The following is an 8,166-nucleotide window of genomic DNA, read 5'->3' on the forward strand; positions in this document are numbered from 1 at the left end:
GTGCTTTGAGACATTTGTTCAATGGGACAAGAGACGATCAATTCCTGCGGCAGAAAGTGGTCGGCCGTGACCGATCCTCAACTTTACTCACTCTTACACTTCTTTGTCCATCTGAAGCCAACGTCCGTGCACGTCTGAGTTCAGGTCTCCAAACGTGTCAAAAACAAACGCTGTAAGATTGTGGCTGTACCGAGGATGATGCAGTGTGTGTGTGTGTGGGGGGGGGGGGGGGGGGTCGTTATCATGCAACAGGATGATTCCTCCCGTCAGCATTCCTGGGCGCTTTCACTTTACGGCAAGTGGCAATTTCTGCAAGGTGCCGTCATAGCGCTAGGTATTGATTGTGGTTGTGCAGCTGAAAAAAGAAGGCATCGTGATCTTTAGCGGAACTTGTGTGAACAACTTTGGATTTCTTTGGCTGGTGAGGCGTGGGATGTTTGCACAGTTGGCTTTGCCGTTTGTCCTCGGGTGGTCGGCATGCTTTCGGAAGGAATCATCCTGTTGCACGGTAACAGTCCAGATCCATACGGCCAACAGGACGAAAGCTACGGTACAGCAATTTGGTTGGAAAATGCTGCAACATCCTACGTACATCCCGAATCTTTCACCGTGTGATTTTCACATCTTTGGCGACTGTAATGTCTCTTTCTGCTATAAGTTATATGAGCATTCTATTAAGTTCTTGAAGTTAAATTTCGTAAAGCTATCTTTCATAAAACCCCGTAAGAAACAATTACAAATAAGCAATATTATATTTGCAGGTTGCCAAATTAAACTTTAAATTCTGACTGAAAACGAGCACCAGGCTCCCTACAAATAATATCAGATGCTTTAGCGTAATAAAATTTATGCAAAGAGGCACCTGACCTTTAGTAAATTGTATCACTGAAAATAGTCACTTTATGATAAAATAAATCTTGTGATTTGATGCTGCCGGTCGGAGGGGCCTTGCGGTTCTAGGCGCTACAGTCTGGAACCGCGTGACCGCTACGGTCGCAGGTTCAAATCCTGCCTCGGGCATGGATGTGTGTGTTGTCGGTAGGTTAGTTAGGTTTAAGTAGTTCTAAGTTCAAGGAGACTTATGACCTCAGCAGTTGAGTCCCATAGTGCTCAGAGCCATTTGAACCATTTGATTTGATGATAATTAATTTTGACAGTATTTTCAAATAAGTTCTGCTCCCGTCTCGTCGTATGCTCCGCAGCAGCTGTAAAAAATGCTACACAAACTCTTGCGTTATAACAAATGTGGCGTGGATTCCTTAAATGATTACTCTGCACAACAGATTAGCTTATTATATATTCGTAACTCTTTTACACATCAATTACGTTCTAATAATTAAACGATAGCAAGACAAAAGCTATCGCAAAACAATCGTACCTTCTGCACACAAACAATAGCTAAGACACAAGAAAACATCAGAAGACGACTAAGTTCATTGTCTTCCAATCCTTTTATAATATGTGAAAGATTATAGTGTTCAGTTCTTTAGTTTACACATATGATCTTATATTACATAGAATAATGTCTTTTTTCTATTATCAGAATCGATAAATTATCTTTAAAGTTATTCCGTAACTTTGTCCGTATCACAATTAGGCATTAAAGTTCATACAACATTACGCATGTATAAGTCTTTTGTCGTTATTTACACTACTGGCCATTAATATTGCTACACCAAGAAGAAATGCAGATGATAAACGGGTATTCATTGGACAAATATATTATACTAGAACTGATATATGATTACATTTTCGCGCAATTCGGGTGCATAGATCCTGAGAAATCAGTACCCAGAACAACCACCTCTGGCCGTAATAACGGCCTTGATACGCCTGGCCATTGAGTCAAACAGAGCTTGGATTGCGTGTGCAGGTACAACTGCCCATGCAGCTTCAACACGATACCAGAGTTCATCAAGAGTAGTGACTGGCGTATTGTGACGAGCCAGTTGCTCGGCCACCATTGGCCAGACGTTTTCAATTGGTGAGAGATCTGGAGAATGTGCTGGCCAGGGCAGCAGTCGAACATTTTCTGTATCCAGAAAGGGCCGTACAGGACCTGCAACATGCGGTCGTGCATTATCCTGCTGAAATGTAGGGTTTCGTAGGGATCGAATGAAGGGTAGAGCGACGGGTCGTAACACATCTGAAATGTAACGTCCACTGTTCAAAGTGCCGTCAATGCGAACAAGAGGTGACCGAGACGTGTAACCGATGGCACCGCATATCAGCACGGCGGTTGATACGCCAGTATGGCGATGACGATAACACGCTTCCAACGTGCGTTCACCGCGATGTCGCCAAACACGGGTGCGACCATCATGATTCTGTAAAGAGAACCTGGATTCATCAGAAAAAATGACGTTTTGCCATTCGTGCACCCAGGTTCGTCGTTGAGTACACCATCGCAGGCGTTCCTGTCTCTGATGCAGCGTCAAGGGTAACCGCAGCCATGGTCTCCGAGCTGATAGTCCGTGCTGCTGCAAACGTCGTCGAACTGTTCGTGCAGATGGTTGTTGTCTTGCAAACGTCCACATCTGTTGCCTCAGGCATCGAGACGTGGCTGCACGAGCCGTTACAGCCATGCGGATAAGGTGCCTGTCATCTCGACTGCTAGTGATACGAAGCCGTTGGGATCCAGCACGGCGTTCCGTATTACCCTTCTGAACCCACCGATTCCATATTCTGCTAACATTCATTGGATCTCGTCCAACCCGAGTAGCAATGTCGCTTTACGATAAACCGCAATCGCGAAAGGCTGCAATCCGACCTTTAGCAAAGTCGGAAACGTGATGGTTCGCATTCCTCCACCTTACACGAGGCATCACAACAACGTTTCACCAGGCAACGCCGGTCAACTGCTGTTTGTGTATGAGAAATCGGTTGGAAACTTTCCTCACATCAGCACGTTGTAGGTGTCGCCACCGGCGCCAACCTTGTGTGAATGCTCTGAAAAGCTAATCATTTGCATATCACAGCATCTTCTTCCTGTCGGTTAAATTTTGCGTCTGTAGCACGTGATCTTCGTTGTGTAGCAATTTTAATGGCCAGTAGTGTATATTGTTCATGTCAAATATATGGAAAGGGACGCTATACGACCTAAAGAAAGACATGCGTGGAGGTTTGTTTCAGTCGAACGAGGAATTCCAAGAGTGGGTGTGGTTGTGGATCCGTCGGCGGCCGATTGTTTTCTACGAAGCAGGAATTAACCGTCTCGTCTCCTAGTGAGATAGAGATTTTAACACCATTCCGTGGTCCCCTTGTTTGGGGTGTTCAGTTTTCATTTGACTACCCCTCAGAGAAGAAGAACATAGAAGGAGGTGGAAGACAGAGGTGTTACTCCTAGTTCGTGCATTGAGCTGAAATGCTAATCGTACGCATATCTGACAGTGTAGTACGCTTCATGTCAGTTCGACTTTTGTTGCATGCCACTTTCATGAGGTTGCAGTTTTAATGGCCGACAGTACAGAGAGTGTGGGATTCGGTGTTTGTCGAGCGCGTGCTGAGCGCGTGCTGAGCGCGTGACGTGTGGTGTGGTGCGTGTGCGCAGGTGCGGCCGTGCGTCCCGGACCGGCGCGGTCGGCGGCTGGAGGAGCGGCGGCTGGCCCGCGAGATGGAGGCGCTGCTGCGGCGCAGCCGCCGCCTCGGACCCACCGCCTTCACCCGCATGGTCAGTGCACCGACCGTTCTCATTTCTGTTACTCCGTAAAGCCGTTCACCTAGTACGTACTTAGTACAATTCTTCCCACTCCATGGAGCGTTTGGTGCAGGTAGTATTTTGGAGGAGTAACACTCTTATTTGAGGGGAAACAATACTTTTATTGACGCGTTTCGCCCTTCTGGGGCATCATGAGAAAATGTTAATTCTTTCTTTCTTTTGCTGGTGCCTTTCTGGGGCAACATCAGAAAATGTTAATTCTTTCTGTCTTTCTTTCTTTTGCTGGTGCCTTGTCCCGCGGTTTCGCAGGGTCGGCACGCTTAGGAACGGATTTGGCAAGGTTAGTTTTTAAGGGGTGGCCGAGTGCCCTTCCTGCCGCCACCCCGTACCCCCCAGGACAGAATTAGAGTACCCCAGCAGTCTGTGTCGAGTGTAGTCCGTGGAATAGTGCGAACGTGTTCTGATGCCTGCGAGTCGTGTAACTGAGGCGGAACGTGAGGACCAGCCCGGTATTCACTTAGTGGAAAACCGCCTAAAAACCACATCCAGGCTGGCCGACACACCGGCCGCCGTCAGTAATCCGCCGGGCGGGTTCGATCCGGGGCCGGTGCGCCTACCCGAGTCCAGGAAGCAGTGCATTAGCACTCTCGGCTAACCTGGCGGGTCATCAGAAAATGTTAATATACTGCAAAATTTGCATTCATCAGACCCGTGGAGACCGCTGTGTGTATCACAATGTGGTAAGTTGAAAAAACGGTGCAGGCTTACGACCACACTTAACAGGTTCTGAAACCACGTAGCACAACCTGTACACTAAGCAGTAACACGTTCTGAATGGCGGGCTCCATGTGGTTCCCAAGTTGTGCAGCGACCGTAAACCGTAAAATTACCAAATAAGCAGCAACCAGTGGCAAAATCGTGTTTTATTTATTCACTTTTGCAAATCGATTTCGACTGATTAACAGCCATCATTGGTGCTACAAATACAATAATAAAAATAAAAATAATTACTAACTGTGGTGTCACCGTCAGACACCACACTTGCTAGGTGGTAGCCTTTAAATCGGCCGCGGTCCGTTAGTATACGTCGGACCCGCGTGTCGCCACTGTCAGTGATAGCAGACCGAGCGCCACCACACGGCAGGTCTAGAGAGACGTCCTGGCACTCGCCCCAGTTGTACAGCCGACTTCTCTAGCGAAGCTACACTGACAACTATGCTCTCATTTGCCGAGACGATAGTTAGCACAGCCTTCAGCTACGTCATTTTCTACGACCTAGCAAGGCGTCATAGCAATTGATATTTTATATTGTGGTTATAACATGTACCGTCAAGAGAGATGTTCTACAATTATGGATTAAAGTTAAGTATTATATCAACTACGTACTTTCTTTGGTACTATTAATTCCCTTAACTGTTCCAGACCTCACGCCATCCTGCGTGAGCTTAAAAGCGTGCATTTCGGCCTCCTCTAGCAACACAGTGTTGGTTCTTCTGCCAACACTTCAATAACAGTGACCAAATGAATAAATGCATATAAAAGCAACGTAAAACCAGTTAAATGTATATAGACGCATTAAATCATTTAAAATGCACATACGAATTTACCTTTCAACGAATATGTGCCCTGAGTAGTAATACTGTCTTAAGCAGAGGTCAAACATAAAGTGATACATCGAGAATTGGCTATGACAACGCCGGCCGAAGTAGCCGTGCGTTTCTAGCCGCTGCAGTCTGGAACCGCGAGACCGCTACGGTCGCAGGTTCGAATCCTGCCTCGGGCATGGATGTGTGTGATGTCCTTAGGTTGGTTAGGTTTAACTAGTTCTAAGTTCTAGGGGACTAATGACCTCAGAATTTGAGTCCCATAGTGCTCAGAGCCATTTTTGAGCTATGACAACGAGAAGCCATAAGGGGGCACTGCAAAGCAAACCCGCCCTCTATGCGAAAAGATACACCTAAAATAAAAATGAGAAGAAGAAATGACATACAAAGTGAGATAAAATATAATGACATAATACTAAAATATTTACATAAAATGGATATATTGACAAAGATTTTGTCAATCACGTAGTACCGTTATACACGCCAAAAAGCGATTGTACAAATTAGTAGAAAGGAACAAACATAGATGAGATTTTTTAAATTATTTATCATATTATCAAAGAGCAAAAGTTAATCATAATGCCAAAATGTAAAATGGTGTTGGCATCCATCTAGCGTACAGTTAATGATATTCAGGAAGATCGGATTTTTTTTTTTTTTCGGCAGATGTCGCCACATTGCTGAATGCACATCTTTGTCAATATATCCATTTTATGTAAATATTTTAGTATTATATCATTATATTTTACCTCACTTTGTATGTAATTTCTCCTTCTAATTTTTGTTTCAGCTGTATCTTTTCGCATAGAGGGCGGGTTGGCTTTGCAGCGCCCCCTCATGGCTTCTCGTTGTCATAGCCAATTCTCGATGTATCACTTTATGTTTGACCTCTGCTTAAGACAGTATTACTACTCAGAGCATATATTGGTTGAAAGGTAAATTTGTGTGTTCATTTTAAATGGTTCAATGCATCTATATACGCTTAATTCGTTTTACGTTGCTTTATGTACATTTATTCATTTGGTCACTGTTATTAATTATTTTTATTTTTGTATTTGTAGCACCGATGATGGTTGTTAATCAGTTGAAATCGATTTGCAAAAGTGAATAAATAAAACATGATTTTGCGACTGGTTTCTACTTATTTGGTAATAATAACACGATCGTCACGCTCCACCCTGTGTACCAGAGCAAAAATTTGCGGTCGCACAACACTCCAAAGGGATCAGATCACGATCAATTGGGTTGTAAACCTACAACGTCCTTACTAGAGTAGGATTGAATCGTCTGGGGGAGAGTGGGGGTTCAGCAATGAAAAACATTGCCAAGCACATCGTCCAGTTGCTCGTCGCACTGCGAACTGTCGTCTTCATGAGTAGGAATCAACTCGCTAATGGAAGCGGTATTTCATTGACGACCTTTATGCCACCTCTTGGGGTCTTTTCGTTTCACTTATGAGCGGCGGTGGGTCTAGAGTGTTTTCCTCGGCCATCCGTAAGAAAACCGCGAGACAACAGCGCTCGGTGTCGCTGTTCTGACCGCCATCGCAGAGGCTTTAAAAGAATGGGTGAAATGTGTGAGACGTCCACGGAGGCGTTGGCTATAATTCTGGTGAAATTTGGTGCCAATGTGACATTATTAAGCCACCTCACATCTCACACGAATTTCAGAGCTCTGGCCATTTCTTCGCGTGTGTTGGCACCTTCCTGTTCGAAGAGTCTCCTAGCCAGAGGGTGAGATCGCACGCTGCCTTGCTTTTTCGGTTGTATGCAACTTTGGGCCTAATTTCCAACTTACGATTCGCAGTGGGAGACAATCACAGGGTTTCGAAAAAGTGACAACTGTTTTTGCACAGTATAGTTTTTTATAAACGTCTATATTTACATCTATATCTATGTGATTACTCTGCTATTCACAATAAAGTTCCTGTCAGAGGGTTCAATGAACCACGTTCAAGCTGTCTCTCTACCGTTCCACTCTCGAACGGCACGCGGGAAAAACGAGCACTTAAATTTTTCTGTGCGAGCCCTGATTTCTCTTATTTTATCGTGATGATCATTTCTCCATATGTAGGTGGGTGGCAACAGAATGTTTTCGCAGTCGGAGGAGAAAACAGGTGATTGAAATTTCATGAGAAGATCCTGTCGCAACGAAAAATGCCTTTGTTTTAATGATTGCCACTCCAATTCACGTATCATGTCTGTGACACTATCTGCCCTATTTCGCTATAATACAAAATGAACTGCCCTTCTTTGTACTTTTTCGATGTCGTCCGTCAGTCCCACCTGATGCGGATCCCACACCGCACGAAAGTACTCCAGAATAGGGCGGACAAGCGTGGTGTAAGCAGTGTCTTTAGTAGACCTGTTGCACCTTCTAAGTGTTCTGCCAGTGAATCGCAGTCTTTGGTTTGCTCTACCTACAATATTATATATATGATCGTTCCAATTTAGGTTATTTGTAATTGTAATCCCTAAGTATCTAGTTGAATTTACAACCTTCAGCGTTGTGTTACTTATCGCGAAATCGAAAACATTAACACCGTTAAACATTAACATTTGAAACAGTTACAAATTACCTACAACTGTTATAGATCATGTACATTGTTTTGAGAGTACACTTAATATTTCCCACACTGGAAGTTCGTCTGTTGTCGTACATTCTTCTTGTATGTACTGAATGTTAAGTATATTGTATCAAACAGTGCTTAGATTTTTGGCAAATAATACATGATTTGTAAATCTTGTGAATATACTAGCCGTAATTGCCTGTTACACGGTATTCCTACTTCACCGACTTGTGCTTATGTAGTCGTTAAATTCGTTAAACTTCCTTCACAAACGAATGCGGAGTTTTGCAGATGGATGAGCTTGATGGGAGGTACAACATCCACAACCCTGTATT

Source organism: Schistocerca piceifrons, chromosome 3 (genome assembly GCF_021461385.2).
Source record: "Schistocerca piceifrons isolate TAMUIC-IGC-003096 chromosome 3, iqSchPice1.1, whole genome shotgun sequence".
Taxonomy (NCBI): domain Eukaryota; kingdom Metazoa; phylum Arthropoda; class Insecta; order Orthoptera; family Acrididae; genus Schistocerca; species Schistocerca piceifrons.